This window comes from Myxine glutinosa, chromosome 6, assembly GCF_964187855.1.
Source record: "Myxine glutinosa chromosome 6, kmMyxGlut1.1, whole genome shotgun sequence".
NCBI lineage: Eukaryota > Metazoa > Chordata > Myxini > Myxiniformes > Myxinidae > Myxine > Myxine glutinosa.
Window position 1 is genome coordinate 171,204,486 of NC_136266.1, and position 21,473 is coordinate 171,225,958.

At 46.1% G+C, this 21,473-nt stretch overlaps 1 protein-coding gene across 1 annotated transcript in view; it reads right to left on the reverse strand.

The window, feature by feature from the left end:
* The window catches only part of LOC137414867 (SPRY domain-containing SOCS box protein 4), a 293,071-nt gene extending 273,568 nt beyond the window's left edge, over positions 1-19,503 (reverse strand). Inside the window, exon 1 of the mRNA XM_078780885.1 lies at positions 19,284-19,503. The gene's annotated coding sequence lies outside the window, so the exon portion shown is untranslated. The remainder of the gene's footprint in view (positions 1-19,283) is intronic.
* Positions 19,504-21,473: the final 1,970 nt, after the last annotated feature.

Consider the following 21,473-nt stretch of genomic DNA (forward strand, 5'->3'; position numbering starts at 1 on the left):
CCCTTCGTGCTCACATTCTGCCTCCATTCACTCTTCCGTTACCCTTCGTGCTCACATTCTGCCTCCTCCATTCACTCTTCCGTTACCCTTCGTGCTCACATTCTGCCTCCTCCATTCACTCTTCCGTTACCCTTCGTGCTCACATTCTGCCTCCTCCATTCACTCTTCCGTTACCCTTCGTGCTCACATTGCCTCCATTCACTCTTCCGTTACCCTTCGTGCTCACATTCTGCCTCCTCCATTCACTCTTCCGTTACCCTTCGTGCTCACATTCTGCCTCCTCCATTCCCTCTTCCGTTACCCTTCGTGCTCACATTCTGCCTCCTCCATTCACTCTTCCGTTACCCTTCGTGCTCACATTCTGCCTCCTCCATTAACTCTTCCGTTACCCTTCGTGCTCACATTCTGCTTCCTCCATTCACTCTTCCGTTACCCTTCGTGCTCACATTCTGCCTCCTCCATTCCCTCTTCCGTTACCCTTCGTGCTCACATTCTGCCTCCTCCATTCACTCTTCCGTTACCCTTCGTGCTCACATTCTGCTTCCTCCATTCGCTCTTCCGTTACCCTTCGTGCTCACATTCTGCCTCCATTCACTCTTCCGTTACCCTTCGTGCTCACATTCTGCCTCCTCCATTCCCTCTTCCGTTACCCTTCGTGCTCACATTCTGCCTCCTCCATTCACTCTTCCGTTACCCTTCGTGCTCACATTCTGCCTCAATTCACTCTTCCGTTACCCTTCGTGCTCACATTCTGCCTCCTCCATTCCCTCTTCCGTTACCCTTCGTGCTCACATTCTGCCTCCTCCATTCACTCTTCCGTTACCCTTCGTGCTCACATTCTGCCTCCTCCATTCACTCTTCCGTTACCCTTCGTGCTCACATTCTGCCTCCTCCATTCACTCTTCCGTTACCCTTCGTGCTCACATTCTGCCTCCTCCATTCAGTCTTCCGTTACCCTTCGTGCTCACATTCTGCCTCCTCCATTCACTCTTCCGTTACCCTTCGTGCTCACATTCTGCCTCCATTCACTCTTCCGTTACCCTTCGTGCTCACATTCTGCCTCCATTCACTCTTCCGTTACCCTTCGTGCTCACATTCTGCCTCCTCCATTCACTCTTCCGTTACCCTTCGTGCTCACATTCTGCCTCCTCCATTCACTCTTCCGTTACCCTTCGTGCTCACATTCTGCCTCCTCCATTCACTCTTCCGTTACCCTTCGTGCTCACATTCTGCCTCCTCCATTCACTCTTCTGTTACCCTTCGTGCTCACATTCTGCCTCCATTCACTCTTCCGTTACCCTTCGTGCTCACATTCTGCCTCCTCCATTCACTCTTCCGTTACCCTTCGTGCTCACATTCTGCCTCCATTCACTCTTCCGTTACCCTTCGTGCTCACATTCTGCCTCCTCCATTCCCTCTTCCGTTACCCTTCGTGCTCACATTCTGCCTCCTCCATTCACTCTTCCGTTACCCTTCGTGCTCACATTCTGCCTCCATTCCCTCTTCCGTTACCCTTCGTGCTCACATTCTGCCTCCTCCATTCCCTCTTCCGTTACCCTTCGTGCTCACATTCTGCCTCCTCCATTCACTCTTCCGTTACCCTTCGTGCTCACATTCTGCCTCCTCCATTCACTCTTCCGTTACCCTTCGTGCTCACATTCTGCCTCCTCCATTCACTCTTCCGTTACCCTTCGTGCTCACATTCTGCCTCCTCCATTCACTCTTCCGTTACCCTTCGTGTTCACATTCTGCCTCCTCCATTCACTCTTCCGTTACCCTTCGTGCTCACATTCTGCCTCCTCCATTCACTCTTCCGTTACCCTTCGTGCTCACATTCTGCCTCCTCCATTCACTCTTCCGTTACCCTTCGTGCTCACATTCTGCCTCCTCCATTCACTCTTCCGTTACCCTTCGTGCTCACATTCTGCCTCCTCCATTCACTCTTCCGTTACCCTTCGTGCTCACATTCTGCCTCCTCCATTCACTCTTCCGTTACCCTTCGTGCTCACATTCTGCCTCCTCCATTCACTCTTCCGTTACCCTTCGTGTTCACATTCTGCCTCCTCCATTCACTCTTCCGTTACCCTTCGTGCTCACATTCTGCCTCCTCCATTCACTCTTCCGTTACCCTTCGTGCTCACATTCTGCCTCCTCCATTCACTCTTCCGTTACCCTTCGTGCTCACATTCTGCCTCCTCCATTCACTCTTCCGTTACCCTTCGTGCTCACATTCTGCCTCCTCCATTCACTCTTCCGTTACCCTTCGTGCTCACATTCTGCCTTCGATTGCATCTCCCCTCATTCAGTCCTCCATATTTATACCCACAGTTATCCCTTCCTCTAACTTCGAGCACATCCTTCCTTTTTGAGAAGGTGATGCCCCGCCCTATCCGGAGATGATGCTGCGCATCCGGGTGTTCCCCCCACGCTCTTCCCAGGAGTTGATTAGCCACACCTGAGGGTTCACGCAGAGGCCATGTTTATCCATGGAGACATGTTAGCCAACCCTGTGGGCTCAGACAGGAGCTTACGTCTTCCCCTATCTGAACACCTGAATGTTCTCAATTGGGCTCATAATCACTCTGGAGGAGGCCACAAGTGCAATGTTTTCCTTACATATCAGTAAGTACAGCAGCACAACATGCAAAGTTTGTAATATGAGCCAGGATCCCAAGGGCATTTGGTAATTTTAATTACTTGGTGAGCTCCTTACAGATTGGTACCAGGCTACCAACCAAAAGGGGCAGTGTGAGTTCACCTGACATTCTTTCTGGTGAATTTTTTTTTTTTTTGTATGCAGAATCGAGGCCGGTGAAAGAGCTAACATTTATCAAACAAACAAATCAAACAAGCAAACAAAGTATATCAAAAGGGGAGCGGTAGACAAGATGGGGAGGGAAGGGGAGGAAGCACACAAACACAACATTTGAGAGCAGGGACATCGGGAGATGTGTGGGAGGGAGAGGGTTTGGGGGGAGGCAGGATAGGTATAAAACGCAAGGACACCAAGGACTTCCAGGAAAGAAGTTGGTATTTCAAAAAGGTGGATTTGGGGTGAAATTGGCGGGGGTAGAAAAGATCAAGGTTTTCGATGGGGGAAGATAAGATGGTGGTGAACAGCTGTTTTAAAGACCTGGAGGGTAGAGTGGGATTGAAGAGAGTGAGGGAGTTTGTTCCAGAGGTGGGAGAAAAGAGGAATGAAGGAGTGAAGGTGAGCAGAGAGTCTTGATTTTGGCAGTTTAACCATAAGAGGGTTGCAGGCAGATCTTGTGCGACCTGCAGGAATATTTGGGGGACAGAGCACAGAGAGAGCTGGGGGGGCAAGGCCGGAGAGGAGTCGGTAGAAGAGGGAAAGACCACCAACCTGGCTGCGGTGAGTAAGTGAGAGGCCCTCGGAGATAGCGTCATTGTAGATGTTCGATGTCATGCTTGAGGAGGTGAATGGAGGTGAGTATAACCAGTCAATATTGTAACAAAAAGGGCAAAAAAACCATGTACATGTTCATGAAAGATGAGTAAATGTACTTCGTATAAAGGATAACGTACACAGTCTTAAAATAGTGCATCCCCTCTCTCATGTGATTAATTAATTTTTCTGTAAGGTGTGTACGTTTATACCTGGGATTAGAGCAAATTAAGCTAATAGGCTACATAAAGGTAGAAAAAAAACACCGTTTTAATGACGGTCAAACACAAATAACTTCACTGAGGATAAAAAGAGAAGTCTCTCCCGAATATTGTCAAACAGAACAAGGAGCATTTTTGGTGGTACTAGGAATAGATGTGTGTAATATTAAAGCTAAATCGTGAACGTTGTTTGAAACAGGGCATACAGAAGCTAAGATACCGAGATGGTTACCATGGCAACCTAATTCAGCCAATCACAGCTGTGATCTAATCAGGTTGAGGTAATGTCATGAGGTATCGATATCTGCAATGTGAAATGTAAATGTTCAACGGTTTTTGAAATAGCTCAAACTCAAGCCAAGTTACTGAGATGGTTGCCATGGCAACATAATTCAGCCAATCACAGCCGTGATCCAATCGGGTTGAGATGATATCTTGAGGTGTCGATATCTGCAATGTGAAATGTAAATATTTAATAAAAGTTTTTGAAATATGGTGTAAAGAAAAGCACAAGGACCGATGATCGGGCGGTCGGCCGGTCTGATGTAGCTCATTTTATTGTCCCCCAACTCCAACCTTGTCAGAGGGACAGAGGACAACAATGCCTAAGGGAGAGTGCACCATCACGCATACTTTTTAAGAACCAGTCTTTATGAACACGTGCTCTCAAATAAAAAATACCTTGATTGAAGTGGTTTAAAAAACAACATAAAAACTGTGACAATTCAAAAATCGAATCACATGCGTTTCAGCTTGAAGACCAAAGTACACATTATAGTCATACAAAGCTTGTCAAAACAACATGCCATGCACCCTAGCCCTAAGGCCAAAATGCATGGTCTTTCAAGGTAAGTTTTATGCTTCTCTATTGAGAAACAACTTCTTATTTTTATTTTAGGCAGAAAGTATTTTGAAATGGAATGTTTATGGAAATGGAATATTAAAAAAAAAAATTTGTAATGGAATGATTTGATGAGGAAATTGAAAAAAGCCTTTTAAACGGGGGAGAAAAACAGCATGTTGTAATAAACCATTGAATGAAATACTGCAGGGGGAAAGTTTAAACATATTTAAACAAAACCGTGAAAAAAACAATCTGGGAAAAGTCACTGAAATAAGGGCGTGGATCAGAGAAAGAAGAAAGGGTTAAATTAGATGAAGGAAACTAGAATTGGAAGGGCGAGTTTCGGCCGGAGATGGAAGGAAGAGGTAGGAGAAAAGGAGATAAAGGGGGCGGGGCGAGACAGCAAGCACATGTGCCCGCGAGGATAGAAAGGATTTTTTTTTAATTTTTTTTTAGCGTCAGACAAAGGGTAGATCTTTGGAGAAGTTAGGGGGAGAAGAGAAAATCTAAGAAATAAGCAATACAGCGAAGGAAAGAACTTAAATTCAAAAAACACCGACGGGCGGAGGGAAGCCTCAAGTTACCAGGCCGCGCACGCGGTGCGAACAGAAAACGATTAATTATACACAAGTTTGCACGAATTGCAAATCAACACCAACTAGAAACACACAGTAACACATACACAATAAAATAACGAGTGGAAATTTGACAAACACACGAATGGGAAAATACTTTAACGTTGCTGCTGTGCAGAGGTCGAAGTCGCTTCCTTGCTCGAGGGACCAGAAACAGAAGTTGAAAAAAATAAAATGAAGGAGCACAGATGTGCAGACAGATTGAGCTTGGGTAGGTTAACAAGTAAGGTGTCAGAAAAGGAATGCATACATGCTGGAAGGTAAGGGACAAGGAGCTGGGCCGGAGAAGGTGAGCCCAGCTTAGAGATGGTATAAGACGGAGGCCGGTGACCTGTGTCCAGAACAGAATCTACGATGTGACACTAGATCTGTAATGAGATAACGAATGAAATAGGAGCACAAAGTGATGGAACTTGACTAGGTGCCACCAGGTCTTAGAGGAGAGAGATTGTTGAGAAAGTTTGACTTACAATGTGACTGTTATTGAGTGCTTGTTTGTTTGGAGATCGACACACACCTGCTGCAAGCATTGCTGAGTGACCTAAGGTTTCCCTCGGTTGGATTTGCCTTCGAAGTTTAATAAGCAAGTTGCTTTGAGGCAGCTTCCTCATTGCAGGTGTTCATGCACCATGGCTGTAAAGATGAGAATTGCCACAAGTCATGAGGAATAAACCTGTGCATCTAAGAACTCCCAACAGCAATCGATGTCTGCCACGGATAAGATGTTCAATCAACCAGTGAGTGGGATAGCAGAAGGCAAAATAGGCCGATCAGCGTTGGTAACCTGCAAGACTCTGCGATGCTTTTGCAGCTCTCTGGCCATAGGCAATGAAAATAACACCTTGACCAGTAAGTGGTCTGAGAAGCCAAATATGGCAGAGGAGGAGTAGGTATGGTTAGCAGCAGTTTGTCATAAACAAATCCAGAGGTGAAGATAATTTGTTAGCGGAGATCTGAGACAGCAATTGGTCCGATGACATCCGTTGGTCCAATTGACACGCCATTTTAATCACAGTATGCGTCTACTCAGGTAGATTTTTTTCGTGATAATTATGATGTCATAGGTCACATGGTACGGGAGCAGGACACAATGGACACATAAAACATATAATAAAGGGAGCAGGAGACAATATGGGGAGAGGAGGAAGCACACAAGTGCAACATTTGAGACCAGGGACATCTGGAGATCTGTGGGAGGGAGAGGTGTTGGGGGGAGGAGGCGTGGGAAGGGAGGTGGGGGGTGGGAGAGGTATAAAACACATGGACACTGCTTGGACTTCCAGGAAAGAAGTCGGAATTTCAAAAAAGTGGATCTGGGTTGAATTCACTGGGGTATGAAAGATCAACGTTTTGGATGGGGGAAGAGAAGAGATGGTGATGAACAGCTGTTTTAAAGACCTGGAGGGAGGAGTGTGATTGAAGAGAGTGGGGGAGTTTGTTCCAGAGGCGGGAGAAAAGAGGAATGAAGGAGTAAAGGTGAGCAGAGAGTCTTGATTTTGGCAGTTTAACCATAAGAGGGTTGCAGGCAGATCTTCTGCGACCTGTAGGAATATTTGGGGGACAGAGCCCAGAGAGAGCTGGAGGAGCAAGGCCGGAGAGGAGTCGGTAGAAGACAGAAAGACCACCAACCTGCCTGCAGTGAGTGAGTGAAAGGCCCTCAGAGATAGCTTCATCGCGGGAGATTCCAATGATTCTGAACGCTTTGGTTTCAACAGCGTGAAGACGGGCTCGGTGTGAGGCAGGAGCACCGGCCCAGAGGGGGGAACAGTATTCCATTGAGCTGCGGATGAAAGCCTTGTATGTGGTGAGGAGCTCAGGTGTGCCAAGGAAGGACTTCGCACGACGGAGGATGCCCAGTCGGCAACTGGATTTGGAGGCCAGCTTGGAAATGTGGTTTTCTCAGGAAAGATCATGGCAGATGGTGAGACCCAAGAGCTAGAGTGATAGAACGTCTTGGAGAGGATTGTTGAGAAAGTAGATGGGAGGGTTGTCCAGTCGGTCTTTTCGGAGAGACATAGCGCCACAATATTTTAATGATAATTATGACGTCATAGACCACGTGGTTCGGCCACCATCTTGGAAAAACCGAAAAACGTTGCACCTCGATATCTCCGAAAGCGCTAAATAGAAATAATTGAGACATGGCTCATTGTAAAGAACTCTCCATGGGGAATAAAATATGTTCATGATGATGTCATAGGTCCCACCATTATGACGTCATAATTTGACAAGTACAAAACTTCATCCGATCAAGATGAAATTTCTTAAGCATAATCTAGGAATAAATTAGTTTAGAAAAAAAATAATGATGACGTCATTGGTCACGTGGTTCGGCCGCCATATTTGTTTTAACAAATAAAAGCCTTAAAAACCACTGAAAATACATCCTGGCGATGGTTTTGCAATCTCTGATTGCACTTTCTTGTTTTGAAGGTAATGACCCAATTATAGCCAATTTAACATTTTCACCAAAACTCAATGAAGGCTTGTATGGTCAGAACAAAATTGCCCTTTCTAGATAGTCTGCAGGAAGGTACATTTATGCTTTAATTAGATGATACCCCCTCCCTCAGTGGGGGGTGTCATCTAAATGGGGGTGTCAATATCATATTGCAGAATTTTTTTGTCATCGCTCATTTTGCCAATGCGGAATCTCAACAACCGCTTGGCCTTTCAAGAAGTTCTTGCATCATAATAGTGCACCTGCACTGAAGTTGTGATCCTCATGTTTGGTTCACGTCCTTGACCTACTTTTTGGTATTGAGATCTAATTACCAAAAAACATCTTTTTGATCATAATTTGCATACTCATTTATTGATACTCTGATTATCATGATATTGACTTTTATGGGTCGATTGTACAATTTCTTTATTTGCATTCTATCCCAAAATGTTAAAGGTCAAGTTAATATGGTGGATCGAACAAAATATGGCCATCATTGGATCATGGGCCAAGGGTAAGTCGCAGATGATCGTTAAGGGTAAGCCTCTCGCGGTGGGGGAGGCTTACCCTTGGCGATCGCTTCGTAATCACAGATATCTAGTTGTTGTCTGACCGACTCGCAACTAGCTGGAGTGGTGGCACTTGAAGTCATCATGCAAATGATTAAGAGAGAATTTGGGTCGGAGGTTAGAAGATTCATGCTGCCAGAGAGTCGTCACAAGAAGGGAGGGTAAGACAAACACAACAGAAACAGCAAATCCTGACCCTAAAGCCAAAATGGAGAGTCATTACAAACTCACAATGCTCTTTCTCAAATGAGAATCACCTTTTTATACAAACAAGGTTTAAAAAAGTCAAAACATTGTGATAAAGCAAACAATGAACCCTCAGACTAAAATGTGTGGTCGTACAAGAAACAAATACATCTAGGCCCTAAGGACAGAATGCATGGTGTTACAAGCTCATTTGCTGTTCTTGTCTTGTAGCATTAGCAGCAGACAAAATCAGGTTAAATTGTGGAACGAGCCACCTGGAAGTAATTGGTGTCCTAAGGACACCGGGACATAAAATAATATGAATGGTAGCAGGAAGTAAAGTAAATGAAAATGATCCATTTACAAATTGGTTCAAACCAAATTGTCATGAATGGCATCAGTCATGAAACAGCATGTCATGAATGAATTGACCACACAAAGGAAGAAGAATCGTCAAGGTATGAATAGTATGAGGTAATTTCATGCAAATAATGACAAGCGAATACATCGCAAAAAGCGAAGAAGAAACAAAAGAAAAGGATTCAAAAGTTAAATGACCCACTAGCGGACTATTCCATTGTTTTTATGAGGACATTAAATTGAAAAATCCACCAAAGGCTCTTACATCTGCAAAGAACATTCAACGGAACTAAGAACTTGAGTCAGCTGTTTCACCTCCTCAATTTTGCTAAACGATGTTTTTAATAATCCTTTAAATATCTCTCAGAGATGGCTTTTAGACCGGTAAACTGGTTACGTTATTATTCGGTCTTAAAACTTTGAACTACTCAGACATAGAACAAGCCTTGGTAGTGGGCTAGCAGGACAGCTTAACAGTACGTGTGCTGGTCTTTTGGGTCTACTTAGCCTGGGTTTGAATCTCTACCCAACTCTAAACTGTCACCCGAGTAGGCGAGGCGTCAACGTGTGTCGGTCTGTCGGGGGTCAAGCCGGAAGATCAATCTGCTAGCACTGGCTGGGGTGGTTGGTGGATGTTAAAGATCCATATGGTGTCCTCCACAGAAAGTATAGCAAAGTTATTGCCCAGTGCCCTGACAAAATCAACAAATTCCTGCCACAGTCAAACATCAGGTCTGGACAGCCCGTTACAGAAAGCCCTTGGCCCAGAAACGTTCTCACTGGCCATCCCCTTTAAAGTGGGAATAATTGGGCCTTTAATGAAGAAGAGATGAAGAGCTAAATCGAGGTATTAGTCCTTTCCTTTTTCATGTTTTTAAAAATATTTCAGTGGTCTCAGCTATTTTGGATTTTACAAACTAAAAAAATTACATTTATGGTGAGAAACAGGACACTGAAATGGATATTTTAGTACATTTACATCGAAAAATGCATACCCCTCTGACACCTTTATCCGAGGTTGTGACTTGCGTGCAGTTAACCAATCCAGCAAGACAGGCCGTCTCAGCGTCTCAGTTTGCAGAATCTAGTCAAATACAGTGTGATGCTGCAACTCCAGTCATGATGCACAAGGCCATGCGACAACTTGCAGAAAAAGGCAGGAAAATAGCAAAATAGCTACACACTCAAAATTAGGGGCGCACGGCATTCCAAACCAGTGTGAGAACTCTGTGTCCCGCCACTGGCAAAGCACCACAATATCGTGCAACGGATCAGGGTTGCTCTTGAGAGGGGCAGGGTGACCAACAGAAAGACAAATGCAACAGCGAAATGATACGCCAAAATCAAGGACGGATCGAAAATGTGGAAAATTACTTACGACGTTGGAACGAAGCCCAAGAAGTCACGCTGCGGAGGCAGAACCTGCACAGAATGTGGAACTTTGCTTTTGCCAGCCATAGCAATTCATGTGATCCATTTCTAGTTGATTTACAGGTAGGCAATGACAAAGCAAAAGCAAAGGGTCCACAAAGTCCATTTGATGTACTCCGATAGTAGCGTTGCATGCGGTGGGATGAAAGTATAAACAGGCAACAACTAAGTTACAATGCGGAAGACTATGGTGCATTAGAGAGAATGTGTGCCAGGAAAATAGCATTTCATATCCTCCAATACATTGAAGTCCTGGTACAATGAGCGTCAGATGGCAATGGCAGCGTGTTCCTTCTTGCCAAATAAGAGCAGATTTAATTGCCTGGAAAGACATGAATACCAATATTGTTGGGCAGGTTGCTTTCAGAAAATTTGTTCTCGTAGACATCACGGATAAAAAGCATTCGTGCTGCTGTATATTTCACTGCCAAATGACGTCATGCACAGCTAATGGATGCCACTTCACTCAGAAAACAGGCCAGTATAGCACTAACTTGCTTTGAGGTTTATGGCTTAAGAAAATCAAAAAGGTTGCTCTTAAGATCATTTGGAGAGAGAATCATTTCAATGATAGACCTGCAAAGTGAGGTCCAACTTTCTCCTGTAGCAACTTAATACAGTCTCTTCTGAGAAAATAGAGCTTATAAGTTGTTACCAGCCTTGGTGGTGTAATGGTTGGAGTGTATGCTCTGAATCTGGGACGTCCCTGGTTCAAAACCGAACCAAGCCACACCAAAAACCTTTAAAATGATATGTGGACCTTGCTTGACACTCAGCATTTAGAAAGGAGTGTGGACAAACAACCATAACTGTTGGTAATAACAGCACAAGCTTTGATGGGCCTAAAATGGCCTCCTCTTGTGTCAATGTTCCTTGGAAGGGAGCAATTCTTATTATAAAGAGCAATATAATGGCCGAGTGGTAAATGCGGACTCTTGGGAAATCGGGTATACTCATACTGGAATGAATTTTGCACCAAGATGCAGGAAAAGTACCAACAACGGTTGATGCGACGCGACTGGAAGCTCCATGCAGATACCAAGCCTGTAGTTCAGCACAGGCAACAACTAAAAAGAGATCATTATTTTAAAGCACCTAGACGTATTACTTATACGATCATAAGTAAATTAAAGAGCCACACAGTCTCCAGGGGCCTTGGCCCACCATTCTACCTTGGCCCACCATTCCAACTATAAGGGGGGCAGTGTGCAATGGTGACGTATATTTCTACAAGTCCACATTAACACCAGACTTGACTGCTGTTCTGTCTGCCTCAATGGCTTCACCAACGAGCCAAAATGATGAACATGTAATGGTGATGTAAACAAAGCCATCAACGCCGAAAACAAAAACTTCACCGGCAACGAAGCAAAGGTGAAGTAAAGAAAGAAGAAGAACAAGATGAGGTAGAAGGAAAACAAGTGTTACGCCTTGGTCCCCCGTCGTTGAAGTGATGTGAGTTGACAAAGTGGGAGACGCAAGGCGGCCATCTTGGATTTTGACGTGGCGACCCAATTTTCAATAGCGTTCTCCCTTATGCGTAGATACACCCACACACCAGATTAGAAGTTAGTAGTTCGTTTATTTTTCAAGATATTTCGCTCACAAGGTTCAGACATATATATGGTGGCGGCCATCTTGGATTTTGACGTGGCGACCCAATTTTCAATAGCGTTATTTCTTACGCCTGGATACACCCACACTCCAGATTAGACGTTGGTACTTCGCTGATTTTTCAAGATATTCCACTCACAAATTTCAGACATACATGGCGGCGGCCATCTTGGATTTTGACGTGGCGACCGACTTTTCAATAACCTTCTTCCTTACGCGTAGATACACCCACACTCCAGATTAGAAGTTGGTACTTCGCTTATTTTTCAAGATATTCCACTCACAATGTTCAAACATACATGGCGGCGGCCATCTTCTATTTTGACGTGGCGACCCAATTTTCAATAACCTTCTTCCTTATGCGTAGATACACCCACACACCAGATTAGAAGTTAGTAGTTCGTTTATTTTTCAACATATTTCGCTCATAAGTTTCAGACATATATATGATGGCGACCATCTTGGATTTTGACGTGGCGACCCAATTTTCAATAGCGTTCTTCCTTCTCCCTAGATACACCCACACACCAGATTAGAAGTTGGTACTTCGCTTATTTTTCCAAGATATTCCGCTCACAAGATTCAGACATACCAGGCGGTGGCCATCTTGGATTTTGACGTGGCGACCCAATTTTCAATAGCGTTCTTCCTTCTCCCTAGATACACCCACACACCAGATTAGAAGTTCGTAGTTCGTTTATTTTTCAAGATATTTCGCTCACAAGGTTCAGACATATATATGATGGCGGCCATCTTGGATTTTGACGTGGCGACCCAATTTTCAATAGCGTTCTTCCTTCTCCCTAGATACACCCACACTCCAGATTAGAAGTTGGTACTTCGCTTATTTTTCAAGATATTCCACTCACAAGTTTCAGACATACATGGCGGCGGCCATCTTGGATTTTGACGTGGCGACCGACTTTTCAATAACCTTCTTCCTTACGCGTAGATACACCCACACTCCAGATTAGAAGTTGGTACTTCGCTTATTTTTCAAGATATTCCACTCACAATGTTCAAACATACATGGCGGCGGCCATCTTCGATTTTGACGTGGCGACCGACTTTTCAATAACCTTCTTCCTTATGCGTAGATACACCCACACATCAGATTAGAAGTTAGTAGTTCGTTTATTTTTCAACATATTTCGCTCATAAGTTTCAGACATACATGGCGGCGGCCATCTTGGATTTTGACGTGGCGACCCAATTTTCAATAGCGTTCTTCCTTCTCCCTAGATACACCCACACACCAGATTAGAAGTTGGTAGTTCGCTTATTTTTCCAAGATATTCCGCTCACAAGGTTCAGACATACCAGGCGGTGGCCATCTTGGATTTTGACGTGGCGAACCAATTTTCAATAGCGTTCTTCGTTATGCCGAGATACACCCACACACCAGATTAGAAGTTCGTACTTCGCTTATTTTTCAAGATATTCCGCTCACAAGGTTCAGACATACATGGCGGCGGCCATCTTGGATTTTGACGTGGCGACCTAATTTTCAATAGAGTTCTTCCATATGCCTCGTTGCACCCACACACCAAATTAGAATTCGGTCCTTCGCTTACGCACGCACGCACACACGCACGCACGGACGCACGCACGCACACACGGATGGAGGGGAAAACCATAGGACCCCTTTCGCTCCGCGGTGCGACGGGGGACAAAACCATAGTCCCCCTTTCGCTCCGCGGTGCGACGGGGGACAAAAAAGCAGTAGCAGTATAGAAGAGAGAAAGAGGAGCAAAGACAAACCCCACTGTACGAAACACCATGCACGATGGAGTAAAACCCAGTGTATCAAACACAATGCAGGTGGAGTAAAACACACTATATCACACACCAAGCGAAATTGAATGACACACGCACCAAACACCATGCAGGACAGAGTAAAACCCACTGAATCAAACACCATGCAGGTGGAGTAAAACACACTATATCACACAACATGCAGGTGGAGTAAAACACACTATATCACACAACATGCAGGTGGAGTAAAACACACTATATCACACAACATGCAGGTGGAGTAAAACACACTACGTCACACACCATGCGGAATTGAATGACACACGCATCAAACACCATGCACGACAGAGTAAAACCCACTTTATCAAACGCCACACAGGATGGAGTAAAAACCACAGTATCAAACACCATGCAGGATGGAGTAAAACACTGTACCAAACACCACACAGGATGGAGTAAAACACACTGTACCAAACACTACGCAGGATGGAGTAAAACACACTGCATCAAACACCACACAGGAAGGAGTAAAAACCACAGTATCAAACACCATGCACGATGGAGTAAAACGCAATGTGCCAAACACCACGCAGGGTTGAATGACACATGTCCCAAACACCATGCAGGATGGAGTAAAACACACTGTATCAAATACCATGTAGGATGGGGGTAAATCCATCTGTATCAAACACCACACAGGATGGAGTAAACCCCACTGCACCAAACACTACGCAAGGTGGATAAAATCAACTGTATCAAACACCATGCAGGATGGAGTAAAACACACTGAATGAAATACCATGCAGGATGGAGTGAAAAAAAACACTGTACCAAACACCATGAAGGATTGAGTAAAACACACTGTATCAAACACCACGCTGGATGGAGTAAAATACACTGTATGAAAAACCATGCAGGATGGAGTAAAACTCACTGTGCCAAACACCATGCAGGATGGAGTAAAACACACTGTATCAAACACCATGCTGAATGAAGTAAAAACCATTGTAGCAAAATGCATGCAAGATTGAAAGAAACATTAAACAAACACGATGCAGTATGGGGTAAAACACACTTTACCAAACACCATGGAGCACAGAGTAAAACACACTGGATGAAACACCATGCAGGATGGAGTAAAACCCACTGTATCAACCATCATTTAGGATGGGATAAATCCCACTGTATCAAACACCACACAAGTTGGAGTAAAACCCACATTATGAAACACCATGCAGGATGGAGTAAAACACACTGCATCAAACACCATGCTGAATGGAGTAAAACCCACTGTACCAAACACTGCGCAGGATGGAGTAAAACACACCGTATCAAACACCATGCAAGATGGAGTAAAACACACTGCATCAAACACCATGCTGGATGGAGTAAAACCCACTGTACCAAACACTGCGCAGGATGGAGTAAAACACACCGTATCAAACACCATGCAAGATGGAGTAAAACACACTGCATCAAACACCATGCTGGATGAAGTAATCCATGCAGTATGTATGCAGAATGCAGTATGCATGCAGTATGCAGTATGCATGCAGTATGCAGTATGCAGTATGCAGTATGCAGTATGCATGCATGCAGTATGATGCATCAGTATGATGCATGCAGAATCCATGCAGGATTGAAAGAAACATTGAACGAAACACTATGCAGGATGGAGTAAAACCCACTGTGCCAAACACTGTACAGGATGGAGTAAAACACACTGTATCAAACATCATGCAAGATGGAGTAAAATCCACTGTATCAAACACCATGCAGGATGGAGTAAAACACACTGTACCAAACACCATGCAGGATGGAGTAAAACCCACTGCATCAAACATCATGTAGGATGGGGTAAATCCCACTGTATCAAACACCACTCAAGTTGGAGTAAAACCCACATTATGAAACACCATGCAGGATGGAGTAAAACACACTGTATCAAACATCATGCAGGAATAATGGAGTAAAGCACACTGTTTAAAACACCATGCTAGATGAAGTAAAACCCATTGTAGCAAAATCCATGCAGGATTGAAAGAAACATTGAACTAAACACGATGCAGGATGGAGTAAAACCCACTTTACCAAACACTGCGCAGGATGAAGTAAAATAAACTGTATCAAACACCATGCAGGATGGAGTAAAACCTATTGTATCAACCACAATGTAGGATGGAGTAAAACCTATTGTATCAACCACAATGTAGGATGGAGTAAAACCCATTGTATGAAATATTAAAGGATGGAGTAAAACCCACTTAAACACCATGCAGGATGGAGTAAAACCCATTGATTCCAACATCAGAGGATGGAGTAAAACCATTGTATCAAACATCAGAGGATGGAGTAAAATCTATTGCATCAAACATCATAGGATGGAGTAAAACCCTTTGTTTCAACATCAGATGATGGAGTAAAATCCACTCGAACAGCATACAGGATGGAGTAAAAACCACGCAAAATAACATGTAGGATGGAGTAAAACCCATTGCATCAACATCAGAGAATGGAGTAAAATCCACTCGAAAAAAATACAGGATGGAGAGAAACCAACTTAAACACCATGCAGGAGAGAGAGTAAAACCCATTTAAACAACATGCACGAGGGAGTAAGACCCACTTAAACACCATGCAGGAGGGAGTAAAACCCCCTTAAACACCATGCAAGAGGGAGTAAACCCCACTTAAACAACATGCAAGAGAGAGTAAAACCCACTTAAACAACATGCAGGAGGGAGTAAAACCCACTTAAACAACACGCAGGAGGGAGTAAAACCCACTAAAACAACATGCAGGAGGGAGTAAACCCCACTTAAACAACATGCAGGATGAAGTAAAACCCACTTAAACACCATGAAGGAGAGAGTAAAACCCACTTAAACAACATGCAGGAGGGAGTAATACCCATTTAAACAACCTGCAGGAGAGAGTAAAACCCACTTAAACAACATGCAGGAGGGAGTAAAACCCACATAAACACCATGCAGGAGGGAGTAAAACCCATTTAAACAACCTGCAGGAGGGAGTAAAACCCACATAAACACCATGCAGGAGGGAGTAAAACGCACATAAACACCATGTAGGAGGGAGTAAACCCCACTTAAACAACACGCAGGATGAAGTAAAACCCACTTAAACACCATGAAGGAGAGAGTAAAACCCACTTAAACAACATGCAGGAGGGAGTAATACCCATTTAAACAACCTGCAGGAGAGAGTAAAACCCACTTATACAACATGCAGGAGGGAGTAAAACCCACATAAACACCATGCAGGAGGGAGTAAAACCCATTTAAACAACCTGCAGGAGGGAGTAAAACCCACATAAACACCATGCAGGAGGGAGTAAAACGCACATAAACACCATGTAGGAGGGAGTAAACCCCACTTAAACAACACGCAGGAGGGAGTAAAACCCACTAAAACAACATGCAGGAGGGAGTAAACCCCACTTAAACAACATGCAGGATGAAGTAAAACCCACTTAAACACCATGAAGGAGAGAGTAAAACCCACTTAAACAACATGCAGGAGGGAGTAAAACCCACTTAAACACCATGCAGGAGGGAGTAAAACGCACATAAACACCATGTAGGAGGGAGTAAAACCCACTTAAACAACATGCAGGATGGAGTAAAACCCACTTAAACAACATGCAAGAGAGAGTAAAACCCACTTAAACAACATGTAGGAGGGAGTAAAACCCACTTAAACAACACGCAGGAGGGAGTAAAACCCACTAAAACAACATGCAGGAGGGAGTAAACCCCACTTAAACAACATGCAGGATGAAGTAAAACCCACTTAAACACCATGAAGGAGAGAGTAAAACCCACTTAAACAACATGCAGGAGGGAGTAAAACCCATTTAAACAACCTGCAGGAGAGAGTAAAACCCACATAAGGACCATGCAGGAGGGAGTAAAACCCACTTAAACAACACGCAGGAGGGAGTAAAACCCACATAAACACCATGCAGGAGGGAGTAAAACCCATTTAAACAACCTGCAGGAGGGAGTAAAACCCACATAAACACCATGCAGCAGGGAGTAAAACGCACATAAACACCATGTAGGAGGGAGTAAACCCCACTTAAACAACATCCAGGATGGAGTAAAACCCACATAAAGACCATGCAGGAGGGAGTAAAACCCACTTAAACACCATGCAGGAGGGAGTAAAACGCACATAAACACCATGTAGGAGGGAGTAAAACCCACTTAAACAACATGCAGGATGGAGTAAAACCCACTTAAACAACATGCAAGAGAGAGTAAAACCCACTTAAACAACATGTAGGAGGGAGTAAAACCCACTTAAACAACACGCAGGAGGGAGTAAAACCCACTAAAACAACATGCAGGAGGGAGTAAACCCCACTTAAACAACATGCAGGATGAAGTAAAACCCACTTAAACACCATGAAGGAGAGAGTAAAACCCACTTAAACAACATGCAGGAGGGAGTAAAACCCATTTAAACAACCTGCAGGAGAGAGTAAAACCCACATAAACAACATGCAGGAGGGAGTAAACCCCACATAAACACCATGCAGGAGGGAGTAAAACGCACATAAACACCATGTAGGAGGGAGTAAAACCCACTTAAACACCATGTAGGAGGGAGTAAAACGCACATAAACACCATGCAGGAGGGAGTAAAACGCACATAAACACCATGTAGGAGGGAGTAAAACCCACTTCAACAACATGCAGGATGGAGTAAAACCCACATAAACACCATGCAGGAGGGAGTAAAACCCACATAAACACCATGTAGGAGGGAGTAAAACCCACTTAAACAACATGCAGGATGGAGTAAAACCCACATAAGGACCATGCAGGATGGAGTAAAACGCACATAAACACCATGTAGGAGGGAGTAAAACCCACATAAGGACCATGCAGGATGGAGTAAAACCCACATAAACACCATGCAGGAGGGAGTAAAACGCACATAAACACCATGTAGGAGGGAGTAAAACCCACTTAAACAACATGCAGGATGGAGTAAAACCCACATAAAGACCATGCAGGAGGGAGTAAAACCCACATACACACCATGTAGGAGGGAGTAAAACTCACTTAAACAACATGCAGGATGGAATGACCAAGTTCAGCAAAAGATTCAAACTCCAGAACGCAAAGTGTTACAAAAGCTTTCCCTGCGCAGCAACTTTGTTTCTCAGTTTTGGTACAATCAGGACGTGGAAACAGCGAAAGACGCACCGCGCACCTCTCGGACCGCAACGCACCTCGGCGGCTTTTGACAGCACCACGACCACTGCACCCAAACGGGCTGTTACCGGCGGTCGCGTACGTGTAGTGTGGACGCGCACACACACACACACACACACACACACACACACACACACACACACACACACACACACACACACACACACACACACACACACACACACACACACACACTGCAACGGGAACAAACCAAAATAGCGAGCTCACATCCCGCCCGACTCCGCCATCGAGAGGCTTTACAGACCGGTAAACCAGGTAGGTGGTCACCGTGCACAGACCGGTAAACCAGGTGGTCACCGTGCACAGACTCGCGAACCAGGTGGTCACCGTGCACAGACCGGTAAACCAGGTGATCACAGTGCACAGACCCGCGAACCAGGTGATCACCGTGCACAGACCGGCAAACCAGGTAGGGGGTCCCGTGCACAGACCGGTAAACCAGGTGATCACCGTGCACAGACCCGCGAACCAGGTGGTCACCGTGCACCGACCGGTAAACCAAGTGATCACCGTGCACAGACCCGCGAACCAGGCGGTAACCGGTCGAGTACTCACGTGAGGGAGATCATGTGGAGGAGCTTGCTTTGCGATGTAGCTGCGATTTGGTGCTGGGAGATGTCTAACCAGGTGGTGATGAGGTCACATAGTGCTCCAAATGATCGCTGCGGCAGCACAGCGGGTTTGCCTTTTCGGGTTCATGAAGATCCCTCTTCCGCTCTCCCTCTCTTTCCACTTCCCCTCCCCACACCACAACCTTCCTCAATCCCTCCACCCTGAGCTGTTCGAGTATTGGCGAAGTCTGGGCGGTGGCTCCCTGTGAGCAGAAGACGGAGTGCGGACTGGCCCGGGGCGCCCTCTATTGGACCAGGTTAGGAAAAGTATTCCAGCTGGGAACATCAGTCAGGTCAGGTCAGGTCAGGGATGTCCAGCACGGGGTAATGATGGGGGATCTCACGCTGATACCATGACCATGATAGGGATGGGGGGGGGGGGGGAGGGGATCCCACGCTGCTACCATTACCATGATGGGGGGGGGGGAGGGGATCCCACGCTGTTACCATGACCATGATGGGGGGATCCAACGCTGTTACCATGATGAAGGGAGCCCACGCTGCGACCATGACCATGATGGAGGGATCCCACGCAGTTACCATGACCATGAAGGGGGCTCCCACGCTGTTACCATGACCATGATGGGGGGATCCCATACTGTTCCCATGATGGAGGAAGTCCACGCTGTTCCCATGATGAAGGGAGCCCACGCTGCGACCATGACCATGATGGAGGGATCCCACGCAGTTACCATGACCATGAAGGGGGCTCCCACGCTGTTACCATGACCATGATGGTGGGATCCCATACTGTTCCCATGATGGAGGAAGCCCACGCTGTTCCCATGATGGAGGGAGCCCACGCTGTTCCCATGATGGTGGAAGCCCATGCTGTTCCCATAATGGAGGGAGCCCACGCTGTTCGCACGATGGAGGGAGCCCACGCTGTTCCCATGATGGAGGGAGCCCACGCTGTTCCCATAATGGAGGGAGCCCACGCTGTTCCCATAATGGAGGGAGCCCACGCTGTTCCCACGATGGAGGAAGCCCACGCTGTTCCCACGATGGAGGAAGCCCGCGCTGTTCCCACGATGGAGGAAGCCCACGCTGTTCCCATGATGGAGGAAGCCCATGCTGTTCCCATAATGGAGGGAGCCCACGCTGTTCCCATAATGGAGGAAGCCCACGCTGTTCCCATGATGGAGGAGGCCCACGCTGTTCCCATGATGGAGGAAGCCCATGCTGTTCTCATGATGGAGGGAGCCAACGCTGTTCCCATAATGGAGGGAGCTCACGCTGTTCCCATGATGGAGGAAGCCCACGCTGTTCCCATGATGGAGGGAGCCCACGCTGTTCCCATGATGGAGGGAGCCCGTGCTGTTCCCGTGATGGAGGAAGCCCACGCTGTTCCCACGATGGAGGAAGCCCATGCTGTTCCCATAATGGAGGGAACCCACGCTGTTCCCATAATGGAGGGAGCCCACGCTGTTCCCATGATGGAGGGAGCCGCGTTGTTCCCATGATGGAGGGAGCCCATGCTGTTCCCATGATGTAGGGAGCCCATGCTGCGACCCATGATGGAGGTATCCCACGCAGTTACCATGACCATGAAGGGGGCTCCCACGCTGTTACCATGACCATGATGGGGGGATCCCATACTGTTCCCATGATGGAGGAAGCCCACGCTGTTCCCATGATGGAGGGAGCCCACGCTGTTCCCATGATGGATGGAGCCGACGCTGTTCCCTTGATGGAGGGAGCCCACGCTGTTCCCATGATGGAGGTATCCCACGCAGTTACCATGACCATGAAGGGGGCTCCCACGCTGTTACCATGACCATGATGGGGGGATCCCATACTGTTCCCATGATGGAGGAAGCCCACGCTGTTCCCATGATGGAGGGAGCCCACGCTGTTCCCATGATGGATGGAGCCCACGCTGTTCCCTTGATGGATGGAGCCCACGCTGTTCCCTTGATGGATGGAGCCCACGCTGTTCCCATGATGGATGGAGCCCACGCTGTTCCCTTGATGGATGGAGCCCACGCTGTTCCCATGATGGAGGGAGCCCATGCTGTTTCCATGATGGAGGGAGCCCACGCTGTTCCCATGATGGAGGGAGCCCATGCTGTTACCATGATGGAGGGAGCCCACGCTGTTCCCATGATGGAGGGAGCCCACGCTGTTCCCATGA